Genomic DNA, 19,072 nt, shown 5'->3' on the forward strand with positions numbered 1-19,072 from the left:
CTACTCTCTGACACCTTCCCAGGAGCTTTTAGCCCAGGCACCAGCTTGACAAGGGGTCAAAACCCGTGCACGAAGCTATTTATTGCATTCCTAGGAGTTTCCCGAAGGAACAGAAATCGCTCCACGCGCTTCCTGCGCCGGCGGAGACGCGGGTTAAGTCACCGTGCACTTTGTCCAGCTGGTGGCTCCCAAGCAACCAGCTGCAGCAGAGCCCCGTCCTGGCTGTAGCACTTGGCGTCTCCTGTCCAGAAGGCAGAAGGATGCCCAGGGTTATCCCATGAACTTCCCAAGCTGCTGGTGATGTGGCTTGTTACTTTTGTTACTATTTGCTCGTTTAGTTGGAGTCCGAATGCCTGAAAATGGAGGTACAGCTTAAAAAAAAAAAAAAAAAAAGTGATCAGAGGCCATATTTATATACACAGATTTGATACATGTACAGGTCTACAGGCACATTTAAGCTTCTCCCCTAGGAGCTGAGGCATCCATTTCAGTGGGTCTACATGGTGGTAAGCATCTGCCACGGCAAATCCAATTTCAAGGCCAGAACCTAAATGATTTTCTTAATGCACCTGTTCCAGTGAACACCCATCTCTCTGCTTGTTATAACTCACCTGCGTACTCCCGTGCGTAACCGAGCAATTCACACAGCCTGGGCTAGACTCTCTCTCCCCTTTATTTTAATAGACCAGTAGCACCCGGGTACAGCTTCCATTTGCACCTGCAAGAGCACCTGCCTCACCAGAGCACACAGCACACAGCCAGCTGCAGAGACAGTGAATGGAAAGCAAACCAAGGACAAAAACCTCCAAACAATTAGACTTACAGCAAAATTAAAGCTCATCTTGGTGGTCTAGTTAATGCAGAAGTGTTTTAAGAGAAAAAGAATAGGAGGTAGTAAAATGCAGCAAAATCTCAACCCTGTAATTCATTTAGATTTCAGCAAGCAAAACTTGGGGTTCTGGGGAAAAGACTAGCGAATCGAACCCAATATGTATGCAAGAAATCTGTTAACCATTCCACACAATACCAATGCCTCTAACCACGCAGATGCCCCCGGGCTCCCTCCGCACGGCTCCCGGCTGCCTCAGGCTCCCGGGAAGGGCCGTTTTCGGGTGCGGCTCCTCAGCAGCGTCCTCAGGGCTGCCCGTGAAGCCACCCCGAGCCCGCGCACTTGGCCCCGCCGCCAGAAACTTTCCCGAGCCCCGCAGTGCGGCGCGGAGCCGCCCCGTCATCCCGCCGCCCCCTTTGTGCCGCCGCCGCCGCTGCTGCGGGGCCGCGCCGGGCCGGGCCGGGCCGGGCCGGGCGGGGGGCGGCGGGGCTGGGCCGGGCCGGGCCGGGCCGCGCCGGGGGGCGGTTCGACCCCGCCTCCCGCTCCGCTCCCGCCGCGGCCGCGCGCGCGGGTCCCCCCTGGGCGGCAGCGGCCGCTTCGCGCCCCGCGGCGGCGCCGCACGGTGAGTGCGGGATGGGGCCGGGGCCGGGCCGGGCCGGGGGCGGGTGCGGGGCGCCCGGGACGGGGGCAGGGACCGCGTCTCTCCGCGGGTGCCGCCTGGGGCTTTGTGTCCCCCGGGTCGTGCTGGCACCGGCTGCTGGAAGGGCACCGGCGGTGCGGGTCTGTGGAATGGGTGTCACTGGGCACGGAATGGCGAGCCATGGGAATACTTTATCGGTACCGGGATGGATTGCTGCGCCCCCCTCCCCCGCCCCCCCTTTTTTTCTATTATCAGGAAAAATTACAGTAGCAATAGTAAAATGCACGAGTTAATTAAAGTGACTGTTCTAGCTGAAGGCTCTTCATTAGAATTAAACTCTCCAGCTATTAGAATTAAGATTTCTTCAGGATTTGTTTAAAAAGAGAAAAAGTCAAGGGCTTCAAAAGTCATAGCAAGCCCTGGCCATGAGATGCAGCCTTGAATTCAAGTCTAGCTTCAAGGATTCCGAGATTCAGCTTCATATCCCTTTTCTTTTCTATTTTTGTTGTTGTTTTATTAGCCAGGGCTTGCATGGCTCCTTGCAGATAAAAGGGATTGTGAAACTGCTCAATAGTAATGTCTGCATATGCCAGAAGAGTTTAAGGTCAACAAGTTTTTAAACTTATTTTTAACCCTATATTTTACTCATCTTTACTGATGATACCGTGTATGCAGGAGGTAGAGCAGAGTAGTCTGGCAAACTCTGACTGCACGCTCAGGCTCTTTCAAAGTTATGAAACCAGTGAACACAAGGAATAGTTATCTAAGTGGTTTTTGTTGTTGTTTGTTTTGTTTTCATTCTTTTTATGAGGATATGTACAGCGCATCCGATGGGCACCAAAATAACCCGAAAATGCCCATGGGCTTCTTATCAGGCTGTTGGCACATGGGACAGGGAGCTCTCTGCTACTGATCCAGCACAGGGTGCTGCCATAGATAAGCTTTGTGCAATCCCTAGGGATTTAAAGGGAAGGATGAGGTGTGGAGCAGACAGCAACTAGTGGGGTTATGGCTTGATTTGTCTACATGTATTCAGCAATTAAAAATAGCCTGAAAAGGGCCCCCTTTTTATGTTTTTAAGTGTTGTCCTTTAATTAATTGGTCATGACATGGTCTGCTGGTGTCTGTTAGGCTGATGAAGCCACCAACCTGTTTATCTGGGTTAATGGCTATTGTGAGAGCACCTCGGGCGTACAATGCCTGTTCTGAAACTTTCCGATGAGGGACTGGTTGAGCGCAATAGTTACAGACTCGCTCAGGTAATCACCTCATTCTGGAACACAGAGATTAGCTGGTTGCCAGATTTCTAAACCTAGAAGGATTTTTTTTTTTTTTTGGTCTCCATCATTTATGTTGTCTCTTGTTTAATATAGGCAGCAGAATTTCACAAGTAAATTCTGTAGCAAGCCCATAGCTTCAGTGTGGTCTTCACTTGCTATAAAAGACAAGCTCCATCTGGAGCAGGAGTCCAAGTATGTCAGAAACTGCCTTGCGGCTCAAGGGTTTGAGCCCTAAATGATTGGGTAATATCAATTGCTCCAAATAGCTGTAATTAGGATGAGAGTTATTCTGGTCTACCAAAATATAATTTGGTAGATAATGCTTATTAAAACGCATCAGCATAATTATACTTCTCATGGCAAACATACTGGCAGAGCCTCCTTCTCTCAGCAGGAGGATGAAGCTGATAAAGCTGGAAAGGATGTAGACAGGTCTTCTCAAAGGGGCTGAGTTGCTGTGTAGAAGGTTCTTCACTCCGATGTGTGTGCAGATGCCCTCCCGGGTTGATGGCTGTTGTGATTCCCGTGAACTGGAGTGGCTTGGATGGTTCCCACGGTTTTCCCCTCTGGACCCTGCAGTGGAATATGCTTTGAAGGTACCGTGCTGATGTCTCTGTGAGCAGCTAAGGCTTTTGGCACCCGTTGAAATGGCATAGGGTAGTGAACCCTCTAATGCCCAAGCGAGCTTCGGTGTTAGCACAGGTAACTAAAGCAGGTATGACAGCACATCCTGCAGGTATGATAGCACATCCTGCAGGTATGATAGCACATCCCGCTTTGCACCTGCAGGCTACCTTTTAAAGTTCCCTTTTCCACCACTAGATAGGTGCAGACACCGGCATTCAGGACCCTGTCCAGGACAGGTTGGTCTGTCTGTAGTGAGATAGCTGGAGTGTAGAAAGAGATTTTATTTATTTTGCATCCTTTTTTGACAGAGCTAGAGCTGGACTAGCTTTAAGAGCTTCATAAGCAGCTAAAGACTGAACATTAAAGAGGTAACAGTGCTTACAACAAGAACCTCTAATAGAGTCAAGAGGACCCAGAGCTACAGACCAGTATGGTGGCGTTGAAGGGGTGGCAACGCTATCAAGGAGAAAACATTAAAAAGAAAAAGGTGGAGGGGAGGGCAGATTTGGGTGGAAATTTTCAAGCGTGCTTAGCATCTCTTCCGCACGGCCAAGGGCTGGTGCAGCATGTGAAGGAATCAGGACCTAGCGGAGAGGAAAAAAGCCGGCACTGTCCGGCCGATCCGCTGGCCGCAGCGCTAGGTAGGGGCGGGCAAGCTCAGGTACTGGCTGTGCTTTTGCCATGGTGATACTGATTTTCACACAGACTAATTTATCTCCTGCACTACGGTGCCTAGACTGCTTCTGGAGCCCAAACTGACTCATTCAGCTGAGTCCTGATGTGTGTGTTGCACCGTGCTGCAGAGCAGAGCCCTGTGTAGTAAAGGAAAAATAGGAAAGAAAGAAAATAAAGACAGTGGGGAAGAGAGAAAATCTGGCATGTTGCTACCAAAACATGTGGCTTATCTAAAAGGAAAATCAATATATGTTCCGCTCCCTCTCTGCCAACACATTTCAGAATTTATATAGGGTATTATTTCTTCCTTCTCTGCAGCAGATACAATCAAACTCTTTCCACAGGTATGCATAACATTAGAAATTACATCTACATTTGAAAACACGGCTGGCAGTTATATAGCTGTTCTTTGCAATTAGTTTTTCCCTAGGTCCCTCCATAGAAACCTTAGAGGCCTTTTCTTTGCCAACCGTTTGAATGGATTCATCCTCAGACTGGCATTGATCGAATGATATATCTTTCTCTGAAGATGACTCCAGCTAACCAGAACGAGCCCAGAAGAGCCATTGTGGGCACCCTTCATTTAAAACAGAGCATAGATTATGGAGCGAGGAAAAGAGAGTGAGTGTTGCAGTAGTGCACACAACAGATTTCCTCTGCTGAGGGGGTGTCTTCCTTTCTTTCTGAAAGTTGGCAGGAAGAAATACTGCTGCTGCTTAGAGCCAGAGTATTAGAGGGAGGAAAAATATTAATGAGACTGTGCAGGAAGGCTTGTCACAAAATCGAAGTACTGAAAATCACCAAGGTGATAATACAAAGCAGAGCACTTATCAAGGAATTCTAGCTATACCCATATGTCATCCTTGCTGTGGCAGTCCAACGTGTGCTGCAGTTATTCCTCATTTTCTTTATTATGATGCCCCCTCCCACAGTAGAGTGTCTCATCCCTCTTCCTCTCGATTACTGAACCTACTTTCATGTAAATATAAAAAGGAAGGAAAAGAGTTAGTAACTCACTTTGCTCTCTCTCAAGCTTCATACAAGGCACTCTAGACCAAAATTAATTATTAATTCCAATTATATTTTGTGTCTAGAAGATATTGATGATATTTTCAATTCCAGATTGATGCCTCTCCAATTTCCTTTTTTTTACTGCAGCAACAAAGCCAGCAAAGCTCTTAAACACATGCCTATTTTTAAGCCTGCCAGCAGTCCCTTTGACTTAATTCAGCTGAATGGCCCGGGGTGGCTGGGGGCAGTCATTTAGTATAAAACACTGGCTGCCCTGATGGCAGTCTAAGCTGTTGTGGTTTTGTTGGCATTTTGTGGGGGGAAGGAGAGCAGGAGCGAAGGAAGATTTTTTTTAACGCTATTTCTTGCTGGAGAGCAGCATGCCTCTGCCGTAGCTCTTCTGTGTAAGTTTTAAAATGGTAAAAAAAAATACTTGCCTCAGAATTTCAGAACATTTGTTCTGACGTTTCTACCATGCAAGGTGTAGTTTCCAGACTTCACATTCGAGGTCAGCACTGACTGCTGTCCATCTCTGGCCAGCATGGTGCTTCCAGCCCTCTCGGGGGTCCCCTCGCAGGCAGCCGCTGAGCAGGGTCTCCTGTGGGGCACTGCCATCCCAAAACTTGGGTCCTCACAGGGTAACAGTGCCCAGGGACTAAATTATGAGATTCAGATTAGGACCAGAAAAAAAACGCTTTGAGAAGATTTTCCCAACACAAGGATCTGCCAAACTGTGTGGTGGAACACTTTATTCTAAAAACCTCAAATTTTGACAGGAATATGATTCATTCAAAATATTTTTACTGCATCTTGTTCATTCTCACTGAAAAATCTGAAAGATAGTATTTTGGGGTGAAATCTATAGCAGTTGCACCCACAAAACATGTAGTTATAACAAAAACATGTGTTAAGTCTCTCAGGTGTGTCTGTTTCTGGCCTGGCCCAACTCTGTATCTCCAGTGTCTCCACCTTATCATCCATCCACATTTCCCTTTCTTAGCCTTTTATGCCTTAAGCTCTTGTACTTTCCTGTTTCTCTATGTAGCTGCTTTACCTTACACCTTTTCTTCCCCTGACAGCCTCCCCCTCCTAAATGTAGGTGGTCGTGACAGTCTCTTTGCCACCATCAGTGTTCTGCCTCTGCTTCTGTGTTTTCCTTTTTTCCACTGAGTGCTTGTCCAGCCACTCTAAACAGTCAGGGCATGCCTTTAAATCATCATTCTGTATTCGTACAATGCCTCATGCAATAGAGCCCTGTGAGTGCAATGCTGCAATAATCATGATTAATGGTGATATGTCTCTGACTATAACAAGGATATTAATAAAGTGGATAAAGTTTTCTCTATTTCCCTTCGTTTGGTACTGATTGTTGGTGGTCTTCCTTTCTCAGCGCTATTGGAAGAGTCAGACCATGAGGGAGGGAAATGCCATTTGTCCCCACATTACCCAAACCAGACAAAGGCAGGAGGAGGATTAGGGTACAGCTCTGTGTTGGTTCAGATTTGGTCATGCTGTAGTCCTGCTGCTTGTGGCCATGGGGCTTTTCCTTTGGGCCAGGTCAAGCGCTCAGCTGCCCCTGTGGGGAGCTGGCTGGGGGAAGCCCACCAGCAGAAAAACACCAGTTTTCTAATATTCTAATTCCTAACAGGACTAGTGTGGGGCTAGTTTAGTAACCAGAATTGAGTCACTGTAAGTGCCAATGGACAGGAGAGAGCAGGATTAGAGGGGAAATGGGAGGGCCAGTAGTCATAGCACTACCTTCAAATGGCTCAAATAGAACTACATTTGAAAGTGGAACCACAGCCTGTGTGGGTTGCTGAGTGTCACCTGGAAGATCTCTTTCCTGTGGGAGCTTACTGCTCTATTGACTAGCTACACCATCCTGTTCTTACTCTTTCCTCTTAGTAGTGACATTATTTAAAACCAAGTTGGAGCATGCTAACAAATGGAAAGGCTATTTTCATGTTTATACAGAGCAGTGCAAAGCAGTGGCTGATAATGTCATCTGTAAGGTAGCCACGGATAGGGTGGTGAGAAACTGGCTTGTGGTGGCACTTCATGAGCCTTGCTGTTTTCTGCTAGCCATGGAGAGACCAGGCAGCCCGGTAGCTCGGTGGTGGAAGCCTGAGGGAGCCCCGAAGGAGAGCTGCCAGGAGAGCACGTGTGTGGGACCTGTGCGCAGGGGTACGTCCTGCGTGTGGACAGGCGTCTGTCTGCTCGCTCTGACGGTGCTTGTAGCAGGCACAGAGGGGCTAGCACTATTCAGAAGCTGTATTAGCTTGCAGCCCTGCTCAGACTAATGAGTCCTGTCCCTTAGGGTGCGCTTAAGGAGTTTTTTTGCAGGTAGAGGCAAAATTGCTCTGCTCTCCAGGCTGAATTAAAGTTATTTGCTTATACTCTCCCACGTGCCAAAAGCCAGTCGTACGGTTGCTTGGCTGGGAGCGCAGCGTCCCAAAGAGGGACAAGCCTCCTCTTTGCCTGCAAAAGCTTGTGCCAAAACACTGTCCTTTGGAGGCACCTCTGCTGGTGATGTCCCATGCTGACCCTGCACTAAAGCCCTTCCAGGCTTCAGCAGCTCCAACACCAGCCTGTCTGTGTCTGCCCACAAAACTAGCCCACTGCTGCAAGCTGTGGTGCATTTGCCCTTGGAGCGTGAAGCCCTGCTAACCCCCTGTCTTGTTCAGCTGGACTGATGAAACGTATGGTAAAGGGACAGGGCAAAAGGCATGTCTGGCCATACACATCTTAACCTGTAACCATGATGTACTCTTCATATCCCAAAGCCATTTAATAAGATCCATGGCATGCCATGCTGTGCATGTGTAGGGGCACAACGCTGAAATACATAGAGAGAGCTTTGCAGTCATGGCAGCCCTCAAGTCATTGCAGAGGGCACCCTGCGTGGACACAGAAGTCACTCCTGGTGCATCTCAGAGCCCAGTAGCAACACTGGACAAAACCATAACCTGGACCCTTTTCCTGGGCCCTGCCCCGGTGCAGGTAAGGCTTTTGGTTGGTGCTGCGTTTTCCTCTGGTTGTTTCGTTGTGATAGTGTTGGTTTGCTGCTGCTGCCAGACCCACTCTTGCAAGATGAATTTTAAAAACAGGCCACAACTATGTAACTGTTATTTGATATGCTGTTGTAACGAATTCCTATCTAACAACAATGTATTTGTTATATTTCATTCCTGATAAGTGCTAATTACTAATGTGCTTGTTTCCTGAACAATCAGCTTTCTTTTCTAGTTGTCACTCAGTCTGATTTCCTTATACTGCAAATCAGCAATAACAAGATCCGGCTTATTCCTCCTGGTGAAATACAGTGCTTGACACTGCATTGTGACATCTCAGAGTAAACAAACAGGATGTCTGACAGACAAATAAACAGGGGTCTGTTTATAAAATACATGCACCAACGTTTTGTAATCAGTATGGACTGACAAAGAAAACCAGGCATATTTGAAAGAAGTGGTGGCAAAAGCGTCTATGGTATAGCCATTCCTGAACTCATTATTTTCATAAATAGAGTTTGTAAACGAATCTGGTCCTGATAAGTGCTGTGTGGTAGTATGGATGAGAATACCTGAATATCATTTGTCTATTTGTCTCACTTGTTCTTCCTTTCTTTCTTTTTTTTTTTCCTTAGTAAAATCTTATTTAGGCCTGAAAATTGAAACTATTGTTAATATAAGAGAAATATATCAATTTTAAAATATATTTCCATTCATTTTAACAAATTAAAAGTATTTTCTGAGAATGGAAATTATTCTTCTAGAAACACTGTTCTGGGAGCATGAACTAGATTTTTACCCTTTTATTCCACAGTATCTAGCAGATTGAAAATGTGATTTTTTTTTTCTGACTGGGAATAGCAAATGCATTTTTCCAGACCTTGACAAGTGGAGTATTTTCACTTCTCTCCAGATTCCTGAGTGTGTTGCCAAAAATAATTATATATGTCTCATACCATGTCTGTCAGAGCAGTTTAAGGAACAAACTCTTCTTCATTGAAATCACAATTCTAGGAAAGTAGAACTGAGTTCTAAACAAGAGAAGAAGAGTTAAAGCTGATTGTCTCAGCACATGTAGTTTGTGTTAAAAATGAGAAAGTTCCATTCTTACCATGATTTATTTTATTGACAAATATCACACTGAGACAATTTAAACAAAAGCTATAAGAACACGGTTTAATTTCTACAGATTTCCTGGTGAGAATTTTCCACCATTAAACATGTTATGTAAACAATTTAAAAATGTGATTTTCTAATGGCGTTAGAAAAGGCAGGTATCAGAGCACCAATAATAACAAAACGTTTTTGCTAAAGATGACGTGAGCCTCTATATGCATGCCTGCGTGCTCATGTCTGGTGAGATAGCTCTGCAAAGTTTGACAGGAAAGCATTTTTACTCCACAGGCTGCGTGGGTGGGAAACAGCATGAGCTTACAGAAAATGTATAGCAGAAGCAATTAGAAAGAAGCCATAATGGTTACACACACATAACTGAAATACTTCTGAAGTAACATGAGTGAGTCTTCTCCAGAGCCGGGCATGTGCTTTTTCATGTGTGAATACTGTGCTTTGAAAGCTCCTTTATGAGCCACAGACGCAGCTGCTTTAGAGCTAGAGTGGCCATAGAGTTTCTGAAATACATTTAAATAGGTATATTGCAAGCTGCTCCCATCTGTTTTGACGATTTGGGAAAGCCGAATTCTGGGAATGCGTTTATTCAGCAGTAGCAATGACACGGTAAGTACAACGCTGTTAGTCATTGACAGTGAAGTGGTCCCTTCTCAGCTCGCTTAAGGTCTGCAGATCAAAGTCATCAAAGAAAATCAAATTTTGAGTAGGCTTTGGTAGATAACTAATCAATCTAATTTCTACAGAGTCTTCATGAAGGTAATTTACAATTAAATGGGTATTGAAAGAACAGGGAGATTTCTAAAGTACAGTTTTTCAGATATTTCTGATAAAAAAATGTTAACACTTAATGCAGTCTTTTTATTTCAGTGATTAATTAAAGTTATTTTAATCTCCTCATTTTGTTTTTCATAACTGTAGCAATTCCTTTTCTTTATACTTCTGTCCTTTTGAATTATATTTTTGCTGTACTTCCTGTGGCTCTATGTGGAGGTTTGCTTTTGTGCAGCCATAGCTAATGAAAACCCATGTGACAATTTTAGGGCATTTTTGAACATTGTGCCCAAAACAATTTTTATCCAAAGCCTACAAAAATGTTAATTCTGCTATCTCCGTACAGATAATATTAGCAGAGTTCTCAGCTTCTTTACGCTATATGTACTTAGGTGTTAGCTTTGTGTTAAGAACTCTCATGGACATATCTTATAAAACCGAATAGAGGTGAAAATTAAATGGTTTCTAGATAAACTACTCTAAAAATCTGAATAACAAGTTGAAGAAATCACTCTCTGAGTTTTTTCCTGATGTTGAAGATTTTGTCACAGAAGTGTTTTCTTTTATATTCTGGATGACTTCTCCTAAGAGGAAAGACCATGGGTTACTTGTTTAGAAAAAAAAGTACTGAAAAACAGCAAAACGGCATTGAAAACAATGGAAATATTTGACACAGTTATTGAGAAGCGTTTGTATCTTCATAGTTTCAATAATGCAAAAGCTAAAGCAAGCACAAGAGCACTTCAGGTATTTTAGCTGAAATTTTGCTGATATTGTTATAGTGGGTTTCTGCCCAAGAAGTGAACAGATGTAAAATGCAGTTTTTAAATTTCAAATCTGAGCTTTAAGCTTTGAAAATTCCATGTTAAGTTGAACAAGAAGGTTACTCAGTGGTGTAACATGAGACAGGAAATGTCTCCGTTAAGATTAGAAGCCAAACCAATGCAACTTGCCACTCTACACTATTGTCCATTGTGCATGTCTGAAAGACTGCATGGGCTGAATTTCTGAGTTTAACAGCTTTAGGAAGAACTTCTGTTTGTCATTCCCAGTTGTCTCCAGATAACTGAGTTCCTTGTGAAGGAAAGGTAAAAGTGGTTAGGCTTGTCCAGTGCTGATAAACTCTCTACAGCAGTATATGCCATCTTCATACCATATGAAAGCGAAAACTGTGTGTTTGAATTCACACAAAACTGGATGAACGAAGGGCAATTCTCAGACAAAGCGGAGGACTTGACTCAAAATTCAGTTCTCTGCTGAAGTTTTGTATCTCCTCATCTTTGCCTTTGTTTACCTGTGAAATAGCTGAGACTTATTATTCCTATATAAAAATACATTTGGAAAGGATTAGTTAATGCATGCTAGTGTAGACACTATTGAATTGCGCAGCATTATCACTTGAAATAATTTATATCCTTATAAAGAGAAGTTTTTAATCTATGAAAAGAATAAATTATTCTGTCAAGGAAAAAACTACCTACATCTAATGGGATAAAACTTACCTACTAGGTAGCTACTTTTATTCAAAATTCCCAGGTTGCCATCATACTATTTTACTTAAATGATCTGCTGTTAGTCTTCCATTTTCCATCCCAAGTATTTGGATCATATGTCATAGTGTTTAATTCCAACATGTTGACTATAAATAAGTTGTCAGTATTTTGCTTGTTCACTTTTTAATCTGAGAATCCTATGACTATTCAGCTGCTTTTTTTTTTTCTTGAAGATGAATCCTGAATAAAAAAGAAAAAAAAAATGTATACATAATTTCTGTAACAGATTACAAAATGAACTGTGAGTCACAGGAAATGAACAGACGAAAGACATGTACTTTCACAAATTCATGTGAATTTTCAAAATTTTGTTGGAAGATAAGCCCAAAGAGTTTATCTTCAAAAATTGTGATTATTAAAAATGCATGAATATATATACACAGAGGCAAATTTTTAGCTAGATTTTGGAGCCAAACAAAGCTTTTCTGCATGTAATCTGCTTCTAACACTAAATTTGCTGGTACTATACTGTGACTTAACTTTGGGCTCTGATAGACTCCATCCCCTCATGCTAGATTAAACAGTTGAACACATGCCCAAAAACCCTGGGGTTATGTGGATGAGTACATAGAGGCATGCAGTGATGATTGAATTTGAATCTGTTATGAGAGCAAGTATTCATTCACTCACTAGAAGTCCTGGACAGAAATAACCTAAGCTTATAAGTATAGGGTAAACAGCACAGATGGCTGCTGCAATAATTTACAGAAACCTCTAGGCTAACATTTTTGCAGCAGTTCTATGAATTAGACATTTTACCTTTAGCCAACAGGATTCAGATTACTCTCTCACAGCCTTTTTAAAGAAGCTTTTAGAGGACATTTTACTTGTAGGGAAGCTTCAAGGGACGTGTGACCCATCAGAAAGATTTCAGATCCAAAATCTTTATCAGGACTATGCATGACCTAGAATTCCCTCCCTCAGCAACAGCTTCTCTTTAGGACTGATAGAGGGTACAGAGGTCTCGTAGAAACCATCCTTATGTGACACGCAGGTACGGGTCATTGAGTAACAGCAGGATTTTTCTGCTTGCCTTAATCACGCTTTTCTCAGAGGAAACAGAGACTGGTTGGTAATGCTGTGGCCATGAAACTAATTTATAGACTGTCATGACATTGCACCTTGCCCTGTGTGATTTGGGTCTACAGTATGTCACAAAAAATGTTCTCCACACAGAATGATCTTAATTGTGATGGGGCTACTCCAAGTCCATGGCTGGCTGCTCAGTTACTTTATATATATATTTTTTTATTATTATTTTCTTTTGTGTGTGTGTGTGTTGCATGAAGGAATTGGAGAACAAGCCCACTTTGGAGGTAACGAGGTTGGTTTCCTGGGCAGATAACAGTGTTTGTCTGATGATATCTTTCCTAATGCAACAGAAAGTGTTGTGGATGGTGGTTTAATCTGAGTAAGGTAGAAGGCTCAGGATTTCTCCTTGAGTCCAAATGTTAGAGTCATTAACTGATTGATGGTGACGCATATCCATGTTCAAGCCCTGTCCTGGGGTCCAGCAAAGCTGAAGATCCTCCCAGCCTTGTACTGACAAGGGTGCCTGGGCATCACCCCAGGAATATGGAGGTGAATCAAAACCTGGGTTTTCTTTGCTGCAGTGCTGCAGATAAATACCAACTAAAACATGTTTCTATTCTGTTCTGTTCTGAGTAAGTGGTTGACAAGTGGTTAAATAGATGAGTTAATTTGAATGTTGTCCTACACAGTGTAAATAAGCATTTCCTAATGAGAAATTACTAAGTTTTCCCTGGGTGTGTAACATGGTCATACTTACTATTTGCAAGTGAGGCAGCATTTTGTAGCAACTATGCCTATTTTAATCACCTAATTTTTCTACTTCCTTATTGTGAATTTGCATGTGCAAAGAACAGAGCCTTAATACATGCACCTAATATGCAGTCACTGTAAATGAGTGAATAATTTGAGCTCTCACTTTTGCTGTGCTAATGATTCCTTTAAGCTACAGTAGTTCCTTCATTTTGCCTATGTTTCTCTGGGAAACTTCTTAACTAGTTTGGTTGTTTTGACCTCCCTAAGCCTTTGACATTGTCCTCGCTAAAATCAGAGCTGTTACAGTTGGCTAGAGGCATTTCATGCTGAAAAATATGTGCCACAATAGATGAAGGTGGCAAAGTAGGAAAATCAGTTAAAAGCGATTGAATAGACCCTGCTCCCTCTGGGGAGAAAAGCCTAAGAAATCTGAAGCCTTGTGCAATTTATTCAGTCATAAAGGTACTAAAACAAGAGATACTAAATTGGTTAACTACTTGGAATGAGTCCCCAAGCTTGTCTTTTTGACATTGGTGTCACCAAAGCTTAACAGCAATCAGTCCATTTTCAACCAAGCTCTCAGATGTTTTGTGTAGGTAACTCCTCCCTCCTGTCCAATCTACTTCTCTTGATTATATTGATCCCGTCTCCCTCTTTGACAACACGTGGGTATGAATCTCCTGGGACTTCTCTGGACAATCCTGCTGTCTCTTCTTCTAACAGGCTACCTTTCTTGCATTCTTTCCTCTCTCTATTTGTCTGGATTGAAAGGAAGCCCCGGTTCCTTTTGAATGTATAGGCATCAGGCTACATTTGGGCAGTTCAGCCCTGCCTAGCAGACAGTCCTTTATGGCCCTGTCTGTTTCCCTCCACAGGATTACTTAAGATAACCCCTACTGTTTCACTGTAATTATGTCTTCACTATGATTAAACCTCTCTCTCTATCTCCTTTCTTAGCGTTTATCTAGTCTGCATTAGCTCATGTTTCTGAAGCTTTCTGGATGAGGACCTTTTTATAAATCTAAACATGAAACATTAGACATCTTTTCCTTTCTATGTCAACTGAGTGGTTGTATTTCCTTTTCCTTGTTCTTGGTCTAGATCGCCTGGGCCCTAACCAAGATCTGTAATCGCTTGCTTGCTCATTCTGTACGTTTAAGCACAGTGCTGTCAATTCTTCTTCCATGACTTCTGTGTCTGTCCACTTTCTCTCTAACTGCGTTCTTCAGCAGCACTTAACTTCCTATTCCTCTTACCTTGTTTTTCCCTATGGCAAGTCACTCCTTGACAAAGCTTTATCACTTTCTCTTTGGATGTCTCTATTGAATCAAATTCAAATCCTCTTTGAAGTCCCGTGTTATGTCACCTTCCTGCTATCTGTTTTCTGTACTATGTTATGCCCACTTCTATCATATGCTTGGCCATTCAGGCTTGTCTCCTTACATCATTGACTGACCCCCTTGTTACCATTTCTGTGTTTTCTTTTATGCTTTCATTTGTGGGAAACTATTCTTGACCTTGTCCTCAAAGATTCTTTTCTCTTCCAAACTTTTCTTGAAGATAAATGCTTGCCATAATGCCTACAAGGAAACTCACTGACTGATAAGGACACTTGAAGGGTAATTGCAAACAGTTCATATATTCCACTTGGAAGAATTATCCTCAACCACTTGTGCAGTAGTTCTCAACATTAGCTATATATAATTAGAACTGACAGTCCATTGTAGTTAAACAAAAGCCCCATCTCATAAATAATCGCTGTAGCAACACAAAAGGTGAATTGTCTAGATGTAACCACCCTCTACTGACCTAACTTTTCTTGTATCTTGTTCTCCTCTTATTTGAACTCCATCGTGTGTGGGTTTTTCTTTTTCTTTTTCTTTTTCTTTTTCTTTTTCTTTTTCTTTTTCTTTTTCTTTTTCTTTTTCTTTTTCTTTTTTTCTTTTTCTTTTTCTTTTTTTCTTTTTCTTTTTCTTTTTCTTTTTTGGATTTGAATGATGAATACTTTAGGAGAAGTCTACCTTTTTTTTTCCTGTTTGGAAAGTATCTCAGGTATTAGCATAATCAAATGCAAACAAGCAGCAAGTCATCTTTGATTATAAGGCCACTGTTAATACAGAATAAACAGATGCAGCTTCCAGAAGCCTTCTGTTGTAATTCTGCCTGTGATGTACTTGTTATCACATGCTGCCAGATTCTGGAAAGTCAGAACAAAACTGCAGCCTCAGAGCTAATCAAGGCTAAAGGTCTGCACATGCACTGTTACTCATTACACTGTCAGATAAAAAACTGCTTCCAACCAAACAGGTATTTTGAGACACTGACTTCATACGTGTCCAAGGGGAACACCAAAGTAACAAAGACAGATACGCAGCTCTGCAAATAGTAAAGTTTCCACTTACTGTCTAGAAATTTGAGAAGTCATTGAAGCTAAGGGGAAAAAAAAAAGGAAGATGAATTTGGAAAGACAGAATTCATATTCATGTATGTCCCTCATTTTACATGCCTGATGTTTTTGATAGTAAAAAAGACTGTGGTCTCATTTAGCCTGCAAAAAGAATGTCTCTGAACTGCTAAGTCTTCTGTTTAATGTCTGAGATAGTTAAGAAACAATATGCACCAAGAGAAACTCAACACAGCCTACAGAGCTTTTGCCTTGGCTTCCGAAGGGCCTGTGTTCAGTAACTGAACTGCAAAAGGCTGAGTGTGGTTTAAGTTTATTCGCTCAGAGAGTTTGTAGCTCACTGGTGTCTATTGGTGATTAGCTGTTTATAAAAATGGAGAAAAAAAACATAGCTTCACTTTCGCTTGTTTACTATAACAAAAACTTAAATTATTTTCTGTTTTGCTTCATTTCTCTACATATTGGTAATTGTAAAAACAGTTTTGACTAGTGGTATAACAAGATGTAACCTTGTTACAAGGATAACTCCCAAAGGGGAGTCCTTATGAACAAAATGCTAATACTGGTCTTAGGATTTAATGTACTTCTCAGAAGAACATATGATACCCAAGAATACTTGCTCTTTTCCTTGACTTTGGCTTGAACTGTGAATCATGGGCAACATTCTGACTTGGACCTTTCTTGTGTCAAGGTATCTTCAAGCAGAAGTAAGGGCTGTGAGGGAATTCTTAAATATGACAGGGGAGAGGTTTTTTTATTATTATTTTCCCCGATGTACCTGTGTAAAGACCAGTTTGTGACCAAATTTACAGATATATAGAATTTACTGCCACAGCAGCTGCAAGTTACAATATAAATAAAGCAGTATGTCCCGCCTCATTAAATGGGCAGTTTTGTTTGTTATGTGATCCAGATGGTCTATTAAACAAAAACTGTAGCTCCTCCCCTTTCATGTCTGTTCATTTTTTATTTGCTTCGTATTGGAGCAATCACCAAAGAATCTAGCACTAGAGACAATGTAGGCTTGCAAGGTGGGATTGGAAATTTCTTATATAAAAGACCTCCAGAAAACTGTCAGCATAAGAAGAGATCCTGTCAACAAAAACACCCTAATCATTTAGGAAAGATTAAATTCTTACTCTGTCCCTGATCTTCACATCAGTGTATGGCAGCTTTATAGACATCTGTTAGAAACAACAAGTTTTTGTTCTCCTAAACTTCTGCATATAAGTGTCCCCAACACTCTCTCCCTTCCTTTTAGTGTGACAGAAGAAATGTCCAGGATTGAATTTGAGCATCTGCAGATTTCTTTTTAATGCGCAGAGTAAAATACCAGATATTTTCAATCCCCGTCCTTTTTCACTTCTGAACCTGAAGCTTCCTTGTGAAATAAAAAGCTTTAGACCAGACATGTACAGTTTGTTCCCAGAAGGAATCTGGATAGCTTGTTAGGACAGGCTAGACTCAAACTGGAATTCAATCTCAGCAGCAGCAAACAGTAACTGTGCTTGGCAAAACCTGGGGGAAAAAGCAAGGTGTCGTCTAGAGGCGCCTTGGATTTCATCCTGTAACATTTGTTTCACCATTGATTTCAACAGGTGTTGGATCAGCTCTTCACAAAGTACTCCGTGCTTAATCTTAATTTGGCAAGATGGAAAAGAAGTGGTTAGGAGTCTAAAACTCCTATCACATTGATGCTTTCTAGCAAAGAGACATTTGGAATCTGCTGTTTGTCTGCCTTGATATGCTTTAATGATGATATGAAGTTAAGACACCAGATATTTTCTGTTTTAGCTCTCTTCCCACTTCTTTTCTTCAGCCGGTATTTTTGCAAATACAGCCTCCATATTATCTGGCTTAAACATTTTTTTTTCCTTTATCATTTGCTTCTGTATCAGTGTAGACTTGGAGAAAACATTGCTACCTGAAGTACACTGGAAATATTTGAGACTGCTGGGGCTTTATGGCAAAATCTTAGGTTTGTTTTACTTACTTTGTTGTTATTGTTGTTGTTTTTTCTGTGCTGTGCTGTGCACATGCACATCTATTTTCTATCCTTTCTCATGACATGAGCCTTTTATATGCAGTACTCAGTGCATTTCTCTGCAGCACTGGTGTTTTACAGTCCGTTCTCCTAGCAATGCTTTTTCTTTAGTTGATTTTCACATGAAGGGAAAAGTCTGGGTAGTTGGCATCCTTGCCATGGAGCTCTAGATGGTTAATCATCAATAATAAATATTTCTGTTATTTTGCTAAGGGGAATATCTGAGATTAAAATACACGTTTCCTCTGAGGTGCCCGATTCTGCAAGATTCGAGCGGTATCATGCTCGTGTTTGTTGTATTACAACATGTGGAGCACAGTGCAGAACACAGATATACGTGTGGTGCTCTCTGAGGAGCAAGCAATAAAAGTGATGCCAAATGATCCTTACAAGTTGGCAGAGCTCTGCCGTTGCACTATCCTGCTCACTTTTAAATTCTGATTATATCAAATATTGCTGCTGTGGTAGCATAGCCTCTGAGAGGATCAAGTTCAGTCTAGCAGTTAAAAGAGGAGACTTGGCAGGCAAGGCGCTTCTTATTCCTAACATTTGTTCTCTATGCAATCTGAGGAAAGACAGGCAACGTTTCCTTCCACCCTGTTTTTTGTTTCTAAAATGAAAATGATTGCCTTAAAATAATGATTTGAGTTATATTTTAGAAAGGAGATCCTTAGCCTAAAGGAATTTTAGATTTTCCTACTATGTATAATTTTAATAAAGTGAAAAGAGTAGGGTGTTTTGCTTATAATGGTTGAAGATTTCTTAAAGGTGTCTTCTAAAGTCATACTAGGTTGACCAATTTCCTTGAGAAAGTCTGCATAATACAGCTGCTGGTAAATTATAATCTCTCTTGGCAATGATCACTAATCTTTAGATTTTTCTTAATGGAGTCAAAGGAAATGCTGATTTCTCTTTTCACTGGCTTTGTATTTTGCTTCCCCTGCTGATTCAGTTGCATAGTCCTTTTCTTCTAAATGTTGCTTCAGTACTTGTGTGTAAAATGATTGTGATCATTGTGAAGTTGTAAGCTTCATTTCAGAAATAAGTTTGAAAGAGTCATTACTAAGAATACAATTTCCTAATTTCTAAATGTTGCTAGAGGTAAGTTTATTTTTATAGCTTTATAAATGTATTCCCTCTTCCCCTCTCCCCAAAACATACTTTTTTTTTACTTTTTCCTGAAATCTGCTTTGCCTTTTGTAATTGATGAGATATTGTTGCTAGCTGATTACACTCCTATTGTCTTCCTTCTCCTTTCTGTACCCGCCTTACTTTATCTACTTCCTTTCCTGCTTTCCTTTGTTATACTCT

General features: G+C 41.8%; 1 protein-coding gene across 1 annotated transcript in view; it reads left to right on the forward strand.

Moving 5' to 3' along the window:
• Nucleotides 1–1,401: 1,401 nt before the first annotated feature.
• The window catches only part of MARCHF3 (membrane associated ring-CH-type finger 3), a 69,153-nt gene continuing 51,482 nt past the window's right edge, over nucleotides 1,402–19,072 (forward strand). Inside the window, exon 1 of the mRNA XM_088523964.1 lies at nucleotides 1,402–1,451. The gene's annotated coding sequence lies outside the window, so the exon portion shown is untranslated. The remainder of the gene's footprint in view (nucleotides 1,452–19,072) is intronic.

This window comes from Tinamus guttatus, unplaced genomic scaffold (assembly GCF_059628265.1).
Source record: "Tinamus guttatus ecotype Peru unplaced genomic scaffold, ASM5962826v1 Tinamus_guttatus_pri_ptg000199l, whole genome shotgun sequence".
NCBI lineage: Eukaryota > Metazoa > Chordata > Aves > Tinamiformes > Tinamidae > Tinamus > Tinamus guttatus.